Source organism: Lygodium microphyllum, chromosome 4 (assembly GCF_053477565.2).
Source record: "Lygodium microphyllum isolate KBCC chromosome 4, Lygodium_microphyllum_v1.1.10, whole genome shotgun sequence".
In the NCBI taxonomy this organism is placed as follows: Eukaryota; Viridiplantae; Streptophyta; class Polypodiopsida; order Schizaeales; family Lygodiaceae; genus Lygodium; species Lygodium microphyllum.
In genome coordinates, this window is record NC_141138.1 from 141393020 (window position 1) to 141408748 (window position 15729).

General features: G+C 38.7%; 1 pseudogene; it reads left to right on the top strand.

Moving 5' to 3' along the window:
- LOC148037692 (VAN3-binding protein-like) overlaps positions 1-15729 on the top strand; it is a 39865-nt pseudogene that overhangs the window by 975 nt on the left and 23161 nt on the right.

A 15729-nucleotide genomic window follows, 5' to 3' on the forward strand; every position in this document is an offset into this window, starting at 1 on the left:
ATAGCTCCATGTCTTTGTCTCTCTCTCCCTCTGAATCTTGAACATCATGTGTGCCTATTGAAGGTTATATTGATCCTCGCTTAGGTTATTTGTTTTTGGGTTACTTATGAGTACTAGGTTATTTTCTTACATAGTCACTAGCTACTCTAATAGGGTTTGCTTTTGTTTACTAAATACTAATGGTTGCATGGCCTTGGTTAATGGTAGTGTTTGATGGCCAAATCCCCCTTATTAAAGCAAAGATCTAGCTCCAAGAAGTTTCAAGTGGGTATGCTCTTCTACATGTAGTCAACTTGACATTTGGTTTGGAACTTAAACAATCATCATGGTAGGAGTTCACATCTAACATCTTCCCTACTAGGGAGGACATAGAAGGGCATTGGGGTACTCTTAGTTTCTATTATCACCATCAACTTAAACTTGTTAAACACCATGTAGGTTTGGTTGTTCTTCATATGGATTGATCTTGGCATCATAGGCTTTGGTCCCAAAATTGGTAGGGTTGGGTGTTGAAATCTCAGCCTTCATCAATGAGGGCATTGGTAGAAGTGTCATTGGCCATGCCAAGCCTAATCTTGAGGTAGGTATTCCTTCTCCTTGTACAAATCATTGATTATGAAAGCTTTAATCTAGAGTCATTCATAGCTTGGGAGCCATAAGGGATAGTGTTTCTTGATATGGCTTCCACTAAAGTGTCTAATCCCCTCCCCCTATAGGGTCTCTAGCCCTATATTCTTGGTTTGATTAATAAACATACTCGATATGGTTCCCTTCTTCTAAACTTTAGCTTTTGTTAATGGTCTTTGAGCAAATACATGTGAACTAGGTCCCCCTTGTGAAAGCTTCATTGCTACACGTGTTTCTTGAACCATGTTTTGTTATGGGATTTCTCAATAACTAAGGCATGGGTACTTGGTCTCTGAGGCATTCTAATTTGGCAAGGCACTACATTTTTGGATTGCAATATGCATTTTGGTGATAAGAAACTTGATGGGCATGATGGCATTTAGCCTAAAGGCTATTTGACCCATGGTAATTTTATATGTGGTTCAATAAGCCCATATATACTACAAGTTTGCTATCCAATCATCTCATGATGTAGGCATTGTCTTGGTCAATACATGGATTAGGGCCTTGTTAATTGACTTAGCTTAGCCATTTGCTTGTGGTAGCAAGGTGCATACTTGTGCTGAATAATAAGGAATGTAGAGAGAAAGTTCTCCATGACTTCATTAATTAAGTGCATTTCTCTATCACTGACAGCTTTCTATGGAACAACCAAATTGGGATATGACTTGCTCCTATGGAAGTTGGTTGTGATTTTAGTGTTATTTTTTATCTTGCTCTTCTCTTGCCCATTTTATCGTTTCATCCATAACAACTATACGTTATCATACTTTCGAATACTAAGCTCTAGGGGGACTGATGAGTTCCATGAAGTTGATTCCCTAATTCTTGAAGTGATGATGGTCTAAGATGGGTACTAACTCCATTTACCTTCCTAAAGAGATACTTTAGTGCTAGCAGACATTGCAATGTTTCACAGTGTGCACCATCTTTGAATAGGATTTGCCACTAAAGTTGAGACTAGAGCACCTTTTGAGCTATGATTTTAGCATGAAAGTGACCTTTTTTCTATTTACCCACGTGATTATTATAGCACTTCTTTGATTTTGTGCTAATGAATGCATCTACTCAACAAACATCTTGTCCTAGTCTAAATAATTGTCTTGCAATAATTAATATGGCCTAGTCTTGATGAGAATGTGTATATTGGGCTTTCCCCATCAAGCATTTAGGCAATCAATGCTCTAGGATATCTATGATATTGTTGGATTAATAGAGAGTTAAGTTAGCATTGAATAGTTGAGATTCTTACTACACCATGAACAATTGGGAATCAAGAAGATTATCATCAATCCCAATTTTCTTCTTACCAATTGTCACTCTTGACATGTGGTAGTCCATGTAATGCTACTTTCCCTTCCTCATAGCTACATTTAAGTCAAATTCTAGGAGAAATAGTAGCAACCATCTTGAAATGCTTATCCTGTTGTAGACCTTGTACTATCTACGCCACTCAAACACTACTCCATGCTTGTCTAGGTACTCATCCCATTATGAGTTAACTCATAGATCATCCACAAGTACCTCGAGATGTTTATGAAGCATATCCTTGAATATCATACACATTGTGCTAGAAATTTGAAGGTGCATGTCAACCCAAAGGGTTTGACTATGCACATAGATACTCCTCATTCAATAGCAAAAGGCACAACCCTTGCAAAATGGACCTACATCTACTTTAAGAACTTGTCAACAAGGAAGCTATACACATCCTTACCTTCCACATGCTCAATTATGTGCTCAATGTATGGTAGGAAGTACTAGTCCCTTTTGGTGGTTGCATTTTCCCTTTTTAATTAACACATACTCCAGTCTTGATGTTGTTTCCATGTGCTCAATGTTGTAAATGAATCATTCCTTGAGAATATTTTCTAATTCTTCTCAAACAATATGAGTGTGATTAGATAGGGCTTTTGTTTGATGGGCTTAACACTAATAACTCAATGATCTTATGCTTGTCCTCCTCTAATAGGACACCAATCACGTGTATAGGCTTGGGGGCTTTCCTTCCTTTGGGAGATTCACATCCGTGAGACCTATATTGGTCCCTCTAAGGGTTCATTAGACCTCCCCTCCCATTTGGCATCAAGCATTAGTACAACTATGCGGTCTCCCTTCTTCAGTCACATGAGGTGCATTGAGAGATCCTATGGTTTCTTTTGATTTTCCTTATTAGAGTATTTATTCTTCTGAGCATCCTTTAGCCTCACCACCTCAAATATATGGGTAAAATTATATTTGATTGCTTTAATTAACTAGGTGGTGGGATTTATGGATTGACCTCCATGCCATCATTTGACTCTAAACTGGTTGTATTTGACTCTTTTGTCAAGTCTCTGTCCTTTCCCCCTACTCTTCTATTGTAGGGACATCAAGATTAGGGACTAGGTCTGTGGGATTTAAACCTCATATGTTTGTAATCAAGGATCTTTAGATATTCTAGACATTCTATTTTTTTCTTTACTCTCACTACTCTAGTATCTACTAGGAATATGTCCACCTTTTTAGGCTTAGGATCTACAACAATCTACTCTATCATTCTACTGTCTAAGTCATAGTCATGGAACACCTCTTTATCTTACTTGTCCTCACTCTCATTCTTTGTAAATTATTCTTTTAGTTTAGTGAATCTTCATCCTTGGTTTCTTCTAGCTCCAAGAGTGGCACTAGTAGATGGTTGTAATGGTTAAACAATGCTAGGCATATCTTGGTCCATTTCCATTCTCATTATTGGAGAAACTCCTCAAAGATGAGAAAGTTTTTCCCCATCATCATTGAGTGAGGATTTTCCTAAGCTCCCAATGGTTCGTAGAAATATTGAACCTCTTGATGATGGATCAAGATGGTTCTACATTCATCACGAGAATAGGCATTGTCAACCCAATGCTACTAAGCTCAACCATGTACATGGTTAGCCCTTCACTCCCTACTAGCTTATCCATTCATAGGCCTCCTTGTACTCACCTTTTGCCATAAATGGCAAGTCTAGAGTGGCTAGGCTGTGCATCCAATCATGCCCATTCTCTAGTCATGGGATGTAGTTAAGAGAGTCGAGTACATGGGATATACTTGTTGCAAGAGTCACGTGCAACTTCACAAATTGTGTCTCCCTAGAGCATATTGGAGATAACAGCAACGGAAGGAACAATGGCACAAGATATGGAGGCTTGAGCAATCTTCTTCATTTTCATCTTCATTATTCTCTCTCTTTCATTGTTATTGAGTACACACAAACTGTCTTCCAAAATTCCATACATAGGATATAGACTTAGCCTGTGTCTATTTCTCAACAATCCCCCTCAAGCTTAGAATGAGCTTGCAAATACAATACCCCAAGTGAAAATTTTAAGTACTCAAACTCATTTTTATATAATGATGTGGTAAAGATATTTGTGATTTGGTTGTTGATTTTGATATGTATCAAGTCTATCTCTCCATCCATAACCTTCTCTCTTTGAGGAAGTAACAGTGCAGTTCAATATGATTCATCCTTGCATGGTAGACTGTGAGGGTTCTTTGCCAACATAATACTACTAATGTTATCATAATACATGATAACTCTACCATCCACCTCAATCCCCATAACCCATAATAGTAATTTTAGCCATGTTTGCTCACATGCTACCAATGTTATACGTCTGTACTCTTCTTCTATAATAGATAAAGCAATTTTGGGTTTCCCTACTACAAATCACCATGGCTAAACCAAATGACAAATCATAACCACTGGTAGATCTCTTATCCATAGTACTTATTGCCCAGTCTACATCAATGGATTCAAACAATGTAGGCATGATCCCTTTCTCATAAAACAAGCCAAAGCTAATTGCCTTCTCCACATATCTCATGACCCTCATCACTACATCCAAATGTGACTTGCATGGCTTTTGCATGAGTTGGGTTATCACTTTCATTTAATAACTCAAGTTTGGTCTTGTTATGGTTAGGTAGATCAAACTACCATCCATCTTCCTAAACATAATAAAATCCTCAACATAGTCACCATCATCCACCATCTTTATGTTTTGATCCAATGGTGTATCCATTGACTTACATGATGGCATCCCATACTTCTCTAACATCTCCTATGAGTATTACCTCTACATTAATCAAAATCCATGTGGAACCAATCACTTCAATGTCAAGAAATTACCTCAATAAACCAAGGTCCTTGATGTCAAAATCATTGTGTAGCCCATGCTTTACATGAGCAATTTCTCTTTCAAGAGTACTTATAATAATGAGATCATCAAAATAGATGAATACAAAAACCATTCCATGATCTATATGTCTAATATGAAGTTAATAACCAACCATGCTTTGTTGAAATCCCATGCTACATAATAACTTGTTGATCGTCTCACACCAAGCTCTAGGTGCGTGATTCGACCTATACAATGCATTCCTCAACTTACACACATAATGTGGATATATGTACATACCCTTTTGATTGATCCATATATACTTCCTCATCCAATGTAACATTCAAGAAGGCATTCTTCACATCCATTTGATATAATTTCCATCCATAGATAGAAGCTAATGTAATCATTGATCTTACTATAGTCATCTTAGCCACTGGAATAAATGTCTCCTCATAGTCCAATGCATAAATCTGTGTATAACCCTTTAGAACCAATCTTGCTTTATATCTCTTCAATGAGCCATCAGATTTGCACTTGACCTTATACACCCATTTTCAGCCAATTCCCTTCTTGCCATAAGGCAACTTAACTAGATTCCATGTCTTATTCTTTGTCAACGCATCCATTTCCTCATCCATGGCTTTGTTCCAATATTTGCTTCCAATAGCCTCTTCAAAGCAAGTAGGTTCTACAAACATTAGATGCCATCTATGCATAATGCATCTTCATGTAACCATTATATGGAACATACTTTCTTGCACTCTTTATCCCTAGAGTTCTAACCTGTGGCATGTCAAACTCATTATCCATAGACTCATCCTCAGAACTTTCATCCATAGGCTTCTTTACCTATGAAATTTTTACCCTCTTTTGTGCAATCCTCAACACACCACTCCATGGATTATAATTTCTTGTTCTTCATGGTCTTGAGATCCATACATATCCTCAATATACTGATTTATTTGACCATTAGTTGTTGCAATTTTCTTCCCATAGCCATAATCACCACCACTCTCATAAATATCCAGCTCAACTATAGCTTTTGATCTATACCAAGACTCATACTCAGTGAATCTTATATCTCTACTTATGTAGACCTCTTTGGTGATATGATCATAGCATTTGTAGGTCTTCTTCTTTGAATACCTAAGGAAAATGCATTTGATAGCCTTTGATTCCATCTTTTTGCTCAAATCATTAGGGATGTGAACGTAAAATACACAAACAAACACCCTAAGATATGCAATTGCAAATGTCCTTCCATACATCTTCTCATACAAAGACATGTGATGAATCAAAGCTATAGGTGCCACGTTCATGATATGGATTATAGTATGTACTGCCCCTCTTCCCAATAAGTCAAGGGCATGTACATATGATTTATCATAGCCCTTGCTACTTCCATAATAATTTTATTCTTCCTTTTTGCAATACCATTCTATTGTGGTGTATACTTGCACATAACCTATCTCATACAACTGAATCTCATCAAGATGTGTAAGAGAAGTATATCATTCTTGTAACACATTTTCTTGTCCCAGCAAATGATTGAGAGTGAAACACATAGTGGATAGCTCTATTTCCAATGGCAAAACGCACTCTTCTCCATAAACCAGCTTGAATGGGGTGTGGCCTGTAGCTCTCTTAAATGTCATTTTTTAAGCCCACACTGCCACATATAATTTCCTATCCCAATCATGCCTACTTTCTTATACTATCTTGGATAATATTTCCACCAACTATTTATTTGTAATCTCAACCTGACTGTTCACTTGAGGATTCTACGAGGTAGTCTTGTTCTGCTTAATCTTCAAAGCTATGATAACCTTATTCAAGAAGTGTATCCCTCAATCAGACATTATCTCCTTTAGTGGACCAAAACGGCAAAAAATTTGCTCCATAATGAATCTGGCCATCTCCTTAACATTATCCTTCACAGTTGTAATATCCTCGCATAGGAACCCACCCCTAAATAATTAAATTAAATGAAAAAAATTAATCCCCTCCCCCTATCATCGTCGAATAGGTGGCGGGGGGAGGAAGAAGTTGATGACATCGAAGTCATTGATGACGTGGGAGGAGAAGAAGGAGATGACACTGATGGGGGAAGGAAGAAGTCGTTGAAGTGGAAGAAGACAATGGCGAAGATGTAGTTGAGGGGGAAGGCCACGGGCCTACCACCACCAATCTACAAAGAGCACCACCATGCAGTTAGACAAGTGGTGGGTGGGGGAGACCACCACGATCACCACTACAGGTTCCTCCCTACCTCTCCCACTATAAACCCCCCCCCCCCCCCCCATGGCAATGGAGAAAAGGCCTAGATGCTGCACAACGAGCATAGAGAGAGAGAGAGAGGGAGGGAGGGAGGGAGAGAACCTTCTAGAAGCTTCTCCTTCTCTTCCCCTCCTTAGAGGGTGGCCACACGCATCCCTTTTTCCCTTTCGTACGGGATTAATCTCGACCTTGCAAGCCTAATTTTCTCCCCAATTGGACCCTGCTATTTGAGAAGGAGGCTGCTAAAGTCTTGCAGGAATCGCACCTAAAAGAGAGGAAGATCAAGAATGGCCCCCAAGCGAAGAGTGTCAAGTGGGGATGGCAATCCCACAACCCACAACAAAGTCTTGGGCGAGGGCATCACTACCAATCCAACTCCGGTATCGGTCGTAAGTAATGTATTTTGAAGTGAATAGAATCGAATGGGATAGCTTTCATCTCACATATTCGAAAGATGGAGTTTGCAAAGTGCAGGTATTAAGAGAAGTAAATTTCATTTAGTTGCTATGCCACAAATTCATTCATAGCATAAATAGAATATAAGATTCCAAGGTATTGTCGACTCCCCTTTTCTTGTAAATAATAGATACAATTTTTACCACACTAAATGCATGTTGTAGCTTGCACGCTTGAGGGATGGCATGGTAAGAGATCTAGCCTAAACGAAATTCATCCTAGAAACTCTAGATCTTTGCCCAAGCTCTTGCTGATAGCATAAACTGATAGCTCATGTTTGATAGATTGGAATCTTGATGTTATGTGTAGCTAATACAAACAACGATCATAATGGTTAAAACTAAGATGCCTTGAGATCCATCCGATAGCTACTATGTTTATCAGTCCTATTCAGGGTTGGACTAGATACAAACAACAACTCCATGCCTTAAAGGCAAGTGGAGAGAGCTCTAGGGATAAGAAACCCTAATTCAAAGAGAAGACTCATACTATAAAATGAATCTAATCTAACAATGGAAATGAACAAGAAATCAAAATATTCTAAGCTACAGATAATAGGAAATAAACCAAACTGAGATTCCAGCATGGCCATACCATGGAACTTCTTCCATTACCATAGCACAATGTAGCCATGGACTGTCAACAAAGTACAAGAATGTGAAAGACAAAAAGGAAGAAATTTTGATAATGCCAAAGAATAATGCTACGTTTGCACTTCTTGCCTTTTTATACTAAACCCTAAATCCTTTTTTCTCTTGGCTCAAGTATTTACAAAGGTTTCACTTAGAATAGGCTTCATCTCTCATGTTGATAATTTTCTTCATTACAAATCATCCCCTCCTAGAGATGTTTTGTCCTCAAAACTAAAGATAATGAAGCAGTAGGTAAGTAGATAATGAAGAAAATTATGTCGATGAAGATCCATAAGCATGTGGAAGCACTTTGTGTGAAGAAACATCATAATGAACGTGAAACAGTGAATTGATTGATTGCTGTCCAAACAGGGCTGCATCAGTAGATTTGCCATAACTTTTGACTGGTGTGTCCAAATTTAGTGATTGAAGTGTAAAAATGAAATACACATCCTAAGGCATCATCCCATACCATCAAGATCACTTTTTGATGGTATTTTAAAATAGCAAGCTATCCCTACACAGACTATGATCATTCATCTTGCAAAAGCCATGGAAAAACGTCCAAATAAGAAGAGGGTTGCCAAGTGGACTCTTCCATAGGTAGCCCCTTCCATTTGATAAAAAATTCAATCAAAGTTCAGCTCCTAAGAACCTTTTCATGCTTCCCAATAATCTTCTCAGGTTCATAGACAATCATTCCATCTTCATCAAGTGGTGGAAGCTCTTCAATAACTTGTACATACTGCCCAATATACTTCTTCAAGTGTGATACATGAAAAACATCATGTATGCGAGTAGTTGAGGGTAATTGGAGCTTATATGAAAGCTCTCCAATCTTTTCCAATACCAAATATGGGCCATAAAGTTTGTGAGCTAACTTGTTATTTCCACCTTTAAGGGATGCATAATGGGTCTTGGGAACCTTCAAGAAGACCCAATCTCCAACATCAAACTTCATGTGCCTCTGCCTATCATCAACATAGGACTTCATGACATCTTTTTCCTTTCGTATGTTTTCTTTATATTACTTCATAAGCATCTCCATTCTTTCTAACTCATCCTTCGCTTGTGGATTCACGTCTTCATGAAACATGGCTGAAGGAATTTGAACCTTGTATCCATAAAGTGCTTCAAAAGGAGCCATCCCAATGCTCATATGATATGTGTTGTTGTAGCAAAATTCAATAAGATGCAACCAATTATCCCGAGATGATTGTGTGTCATGACAAAAGTGTCTTAAGTACACTTTCACTCATCGAACAACCCTCTCAGTTTGACCATCAGTTTGAGGGTGTTAAGCCATACTAGGGGTAACAATAGTGCCCATGGAAGTAAACAAACCCTTCCAAAAATTTCCCATGAATCTAGTGTCTCTATCCGACACTATCCTCAAAGGCATACCATGTAGCTTGAACACTCCTTCCATGAATCGGTCGGCTACTTGCTTTGCTGAAAATTGTGTCTTGGTTGGAATAAAATGGGATGATTTGGTAAGTCTGTTCACCACAACAAAAATGTTATTACAACCGTGCTTTGTGGTAGGGAGGCCCGTAATGAGGTCCATTGAAATGTTGGTCCATTTTCCTTGTGGGATAGGCAAGGATTGAAGGAGACCGGCTGGTAATAAAGAATAATCTTTATTTTGTTGACATTCCAAGCAATGAGAAACATACTCCTTCACATCCCGCCATAGGCCTTTCCAATAAAAACTTTTGTGCACTTTGTCAAAAGTCTTAAAAAGTCCAAGATGACCAGCTAAGGGTGAAGAATGCATTTCTTAAAGGACTTTCAGCCTAAAGTTGCTTTGAGGGATCTCCTTATACCATAAAAGTCCATTATGCCATTTGAAGTTTGGAAATTCTTCATTTACCCCTTGCTGTAATTTTTGCATTATTGTGGCAGCATGCTCCTCTATCATATATTCCTCTTGTATGTCATTTATCCAATCTTTATATATAGTGGAGACGGTAGATACATTACATGCCCACATCCTAGAGAGCATGTCCGCCACTACATTGTCTTTTCCAATCATGTATGCTATCTCAAAATCATATGATTGAAGAGTTGCCAACCACTTCTTTTCTTAGGAGACTAGTTAGGCTGTGAGAGGAAGTACTTCAACACCCTATGGTCACTTTTCACTTTAAAGTGACTTCCATAGAGGTAATGATGCTATTTTTTGACTACATGTAGTATAGCTAGCATCTCTTGCTCATCTACATGCATTTGTCTCTCTTTTTCATCAAATTTTCTGCTCTCATATGCAATGACACCATGTTCTTGAGCTAAAACAGCCCCTTATCCTCTCCCACTAGCATCCTCATAGATCACAAAGACCTTAGAAAAGTCGGGAAAAAACCAATATGGGTGCTGAAATGAGGAGTTGCTTCAGCTCATTGAAGCTTTTGTCGGCTATTTCATCCCAAAAGAAAGCTTCTTTCTTTAACTGATTGGCTAATGGTGCAGCCACATGAGCATAATTCTTAATAAATCTTCGGTAGAAAGAAGATAAACCAATAAAACCCCTCAAGGAAGTGGTATTTGTTGGAGTAGGCCAATCTTTCACACATTTGACCTTTTTCAGATCAACCTTGATGCCATTTTCTCCAACAATATGTCCCAAGTATTCTACTTCTTTGGCCATGAATGTACATTTGGTTGCTTTAGCAAACAACTTGTGACTCCTCAATATGTCAAAAACTTCTCTAACATGTTGTAAATGCTCTTCTTTGTCCTTGCTATATATCAATATGTCATCAAAGAACACCAAAATTGTCTTGAACAAAAGTGGCTGAAGTAGATTGTTCATTAAAGCTTGGAATGTGGCTGGAGCATTTGAAAGACCAAAGGGCATAACCATGAAATGATACAATCCCCTCTCGGTCCTAAATACAGTCTTGTATTCATCCCCTTCATGCGTATTTGATGGTATCCCGATCGCAAATCAATCTTTGAAAAGACCTTGGAATCCTTCAATTCATCCAAAAGGTCATCAATCCTTGGTATTGGATACCTATTTTTTATAGAGGCCTTGTTCAAATCCCGATAATCTATGCACATGCGGAATGAACCATCCTTCTTCTTGACTAGAAGAACGGGAGAAGGAAAGGGAGATTGACTTGTTGTATAAGACCCATTTCAAGAGCTCCTTTACTTGGCGCTCAAATTCTTCTCTTTCCACCTTTGAAAGGCGATATGGAAGTTCATTGATAGACTTAGCATTTGGAAGCAAGTCGATGGGGTGATCCACTTCACACTTTGGAGGAAGAGAGGTAGGTGGCTGAAATAAATCATCATACTCTTCCAACAATTTGCAAAGACAAGGATCCATATCTTTTGAAGGAGTAGAGGGATGATCCTCATCAATCTTTGACAAGAGAAGGGTAAACATACATGCCTTTGCATTGATTTCTCTCTTAATCTTCTTGGTGCTGATCACCTCTAGCTTCTTCTTCTCAATCCCTTGAAGAGTAACTTGATGTCCATGCCATTGAAATTCCATTTGCAGCCTATTCAAATCCATGGTAAACTTGACAATACTTTTCATCCAATTGCAGTCAAGTATGATATCAATGGACCCATCTCCAAGGCAATAAGATTCACAGAAGTGATACAAGATGATAATAAAGTGATGGGAACATTAGGACAAATCTGATTACTGCTCTCATAAGCTCCATTTTCCACTTGGATTCTTAGTGATGACGGCATTTCTTGTGTATACAACTTCAGTCCATCAAGAGATTGTGTATTAACAAAGCTATGTGTGCTCCCGGTATCAATAAGAATATGAGCAATTCATATAGCCTCTAAGGTGTAATGTATTGTCCCCTTTGGAACCATTCCAAGCATCATGGGAGATAGAACAAAGCTTCAATGAATCCAAATTTGTCAAAGCATCATCCATGAAGTAACCACCCGGGTCTAATGGAAACCCATCCATAGGGTCATAGAATTCTTCATGGCAATCATCATCATGGTTATGCATCTCCTCAAGAGTAGGTAGCAATCAAGCTGAGATAAATTGCATTCATTTGCCTCAACATCCAATTCCTCTTCAAAGATCATGCTCATTTTGACATTCTTAGCTTTGCATTTTATCTTGTGATCGGGAGACCATTTCTCCCCACATTTGAAACATAGACCTTTCACATACATGTCCTTCAGCTTGTCATTAGACAGGTGCTTTCCTTGCATAGGAGCTGAGTTTTTGCCACTAATTTCAGTCTTCTTTTCATGTGATCTATTTTTAGCATTAAATTTGAAATTATTGCCCTATTTTGGTCCATAAACAGTATGAAATGTAGGGATCTTGCTGCAAGTATTTGTTGGCTTCCCTCCTTGCTGAAATTTAGTCTTTGTTTGCCCATAATTAGTAGATGTTCTAGTGGACTCGTTTGGCTAAAAGTGTTGCCCTGTTCCTTGCTGAAAACTCTTGTATTTTTTACCATACCTTTTAGCCAATTGTATGGCAGCTTGTAAAGAGGATGGTTTCATAGCTCCTACTTCTGAGGAAGAGATAGAGAAGATTCAAGCCCAAATATATACTTATTCAGCTTGGCATTGTCAGATACTCCATCCACATACATGGAGAACTTAAAGAATTGGTTAGAATAATCTCTAACTAATAATCCCCTTTGCTCAAGAGCATACCACTTCTTCTCCAACTTCTCTTTTTCAATAGAAGACACAAAGACTTCGATCATTGCCCTCATTAATGCATCCCATGTTAAGAATTCATTACCAATCCTTGACACGTACCGCCACCAAGTGTGTGCATATCCTTCCAAATGTAGGGCTACAAATTTTATCTTGGCATTCTCTGGTCTAGGATACAAAGAAAAATATATCTCAAACTTGTCAAACCATTCTTCTAATTCCGGTAGGGGATGGATTTCCACCCTTGAAATTAGAAATGGTTATTTTCTCCTTGTATCTCTAAATGTGTCACGTCCTCAATCACTGGCCATTTCGCTCTCCTAAAAAATTTTGGAGGAACGTTAAGGATCTCAAATGCTTTTTTATCACTAGTGGGCAAGGGCCTCAATACCTTGTCGAACCTATACCTAATTCTGCTGACCATACTAATGTCTTTGTTCATCAAAGTCATTCTATGAGCGTGGGCAGCAGCAATGTAAGCATCATTCATAAAATCACTAACGAAGTCTTCACTAGCCTCTTGAAGGCAAAGAATGGCTGCAAGCTGCCTTTTTTTTTTGCACAGTGGACACCCTTGATAATCTAAAAGAAATATCTTTGACAGCTCTGATAAATGTTATATTTGGAATCACATGCTGTGTAGCTCTTTGTGCCTTCCTTATCTCACTAAAACATTTCTGAACATAAAAAAATCTAGACTTTCTCTTTCTTTTCGACTTGGAAGGGCCTTCTTCTCCATGGGCATAAGTGGGTCCAGGTTGCTCTGTCTGTTGAATAGGGGCTCTAAGGGAGGTTGGAAACTTAGCAGTTGTTGTAGAGGGGACTGTACATGATGAAGCTTACTCATGGCAGGAGAAGACACTGTCTCTGCACTAGATTGCTTAGGTTCCATGGCAGGAGACTGAGGGCAACCAGGGGTAGGTGGGATCTCAAGATGGAAGGATTGAGAAGCTGAAAGCCTTGTCTCCTCCTCACTCTCTTTGATGTCTATATACACCTTCCTTGTAGTCTGCTTTGTCCTAGCCATGAACTTGCAAAAAAATGAGACTTGTTAAAACATTTAAAAACCATGAGTAAAAAATTAGACTAGTTAGAATATTTAAAAACCATAAGTAACCCAAACAGAAACAACAAATACAGTGCAATAGGAGAAAAAGCCCGGGTTTGAAATGAAGCTCCTCATGCCGTATTTGCGAATGACAGATACGGCGCAATAGGAGAAAACCGTGGGTCTAAAATGTTACTCCTCGCGTCGTATTTGCAATATGACTAAAGCGTGGTTTAACTTCTCGAACCGTAGACTGATACGACGTGAATACAGTGAAGCACAGTTTTAAAAAGCAACTTCTCGCGCCGTATTTGTGGTGATCGATACAGCGCAAAAACAGTGAAGCACAGATTTAAAAAGCACCTACCCGCGTCGTATTTGCAGTGTCTGATACGGCGCGAATACAATGAAGAGCATGTTTAAAAAACACCTGCTCGCGCCGTATTTGCGGTGACTGATACGGCGCGAATCTGTTGAAGTGCAGGTTTAAAAAATACTTGCTCGCGTTGTAATTGCGGTGACTGATATAAGGCAAAGTTGATCTCAACATGGCTGTGTATTCACACTCTGGATTTGAAAACTGAGCCACGTAAGCTACCATCAATCTTTTATACCTACGGGGTACGCAACACGTGGCAATGTTTAATTGGCTAGGTTTTGCGTGGGCCATCCATATGGTTGTCTATGTGGCTTCGAATGTGGCAAAAATTTTTCCATCTATATAAACACTGTGGTCAAGCATTTTTGACTTTTTTTACAAATTTACAAGCGTGTTTAGAGTTGAGGTCCACTTTCAGTGTTTCTTATGTGAATTTGTGCCATTTTGTGTACCCCTTGATACGAAGTGAGGAGATATTGTTCTTGAGGTCGCTTGGCCAGTTTCACGTCGTATCGTAGATTAGCAAATACGAAGCGAGAAGGCATTTCTCGTGAAGTGGGTGCATACTTTCATGCCATATCGTACTTTCACTCATGTCTAAACCTAAGGATGTTGCAAGCTCCCAAGACTAGGTAACCCCTTCTAGAAAAAGAAGAAGATTGTCATCAGGGTCAACAAGAGCTTCTGGTTGTGCTGCCTTCTCCCCTGAAATTCCCATAGCTTCCTCCCCTTGTTCAACAACAAGTGTGGGAATGCCTAAGAAGTCTCCAATTAAAGCCAAGTCACCATTGAGGGTTTCTGGATTGTCTCAGATCACAGAGGTTTCTCCATCTAAATGGCTCGTAGACTTTCTTCTTTTTCAGAATGGCATGGAGTTATCTTATTACGGAATTGCAAAGGATAATTTCAACCCTAATTGGGATATTGACCATGTATTGAACTCATGTAAGAAGTTTTTCTTGGAGGATTTTGCTGAGTTTGAAAGTCTTGCATTTTTGGTAGTTGAAAAGGATGCAAAGGAATATGTTCACATACTTATTGGGAGCTCACCTTCAGAGAAGGCTTTGTTTTCAAGAAAGTGTACATCTCATTCTCTTGACTGGTTTGTATCTCAGATTTGTTTTGTTTTGCTCATTCTAGAAAATGCAGGCTTATGTCCAAAATAGCTGCATTCATTACGTTTTCTCTTGTTAAATATCCTTTGAAATTTGATAAAAAACAATTAGAAGGTCCAAAATGTTCCAGCTTTTGCCTTTTGGACGAGGTAGCAAATGACAAGGATGTAGAGGAATGTTTGGACCCTGAGCAAGAAGCAAATATTGCTAGCAAACTAGATGTTTCCCAATTCAAAGCTGAGACCATTATTGAAGAAAACCATGCAAATGCAAATCTTGTATGTGACTCTTCTTTATATATTGTTGCTTCACTTCCAACTTTCCCTATCAAGAACAAGGAATACATACTGCTAGCAGACATTCAAAGGCTCTTCAATCTTAGGGAGGATTA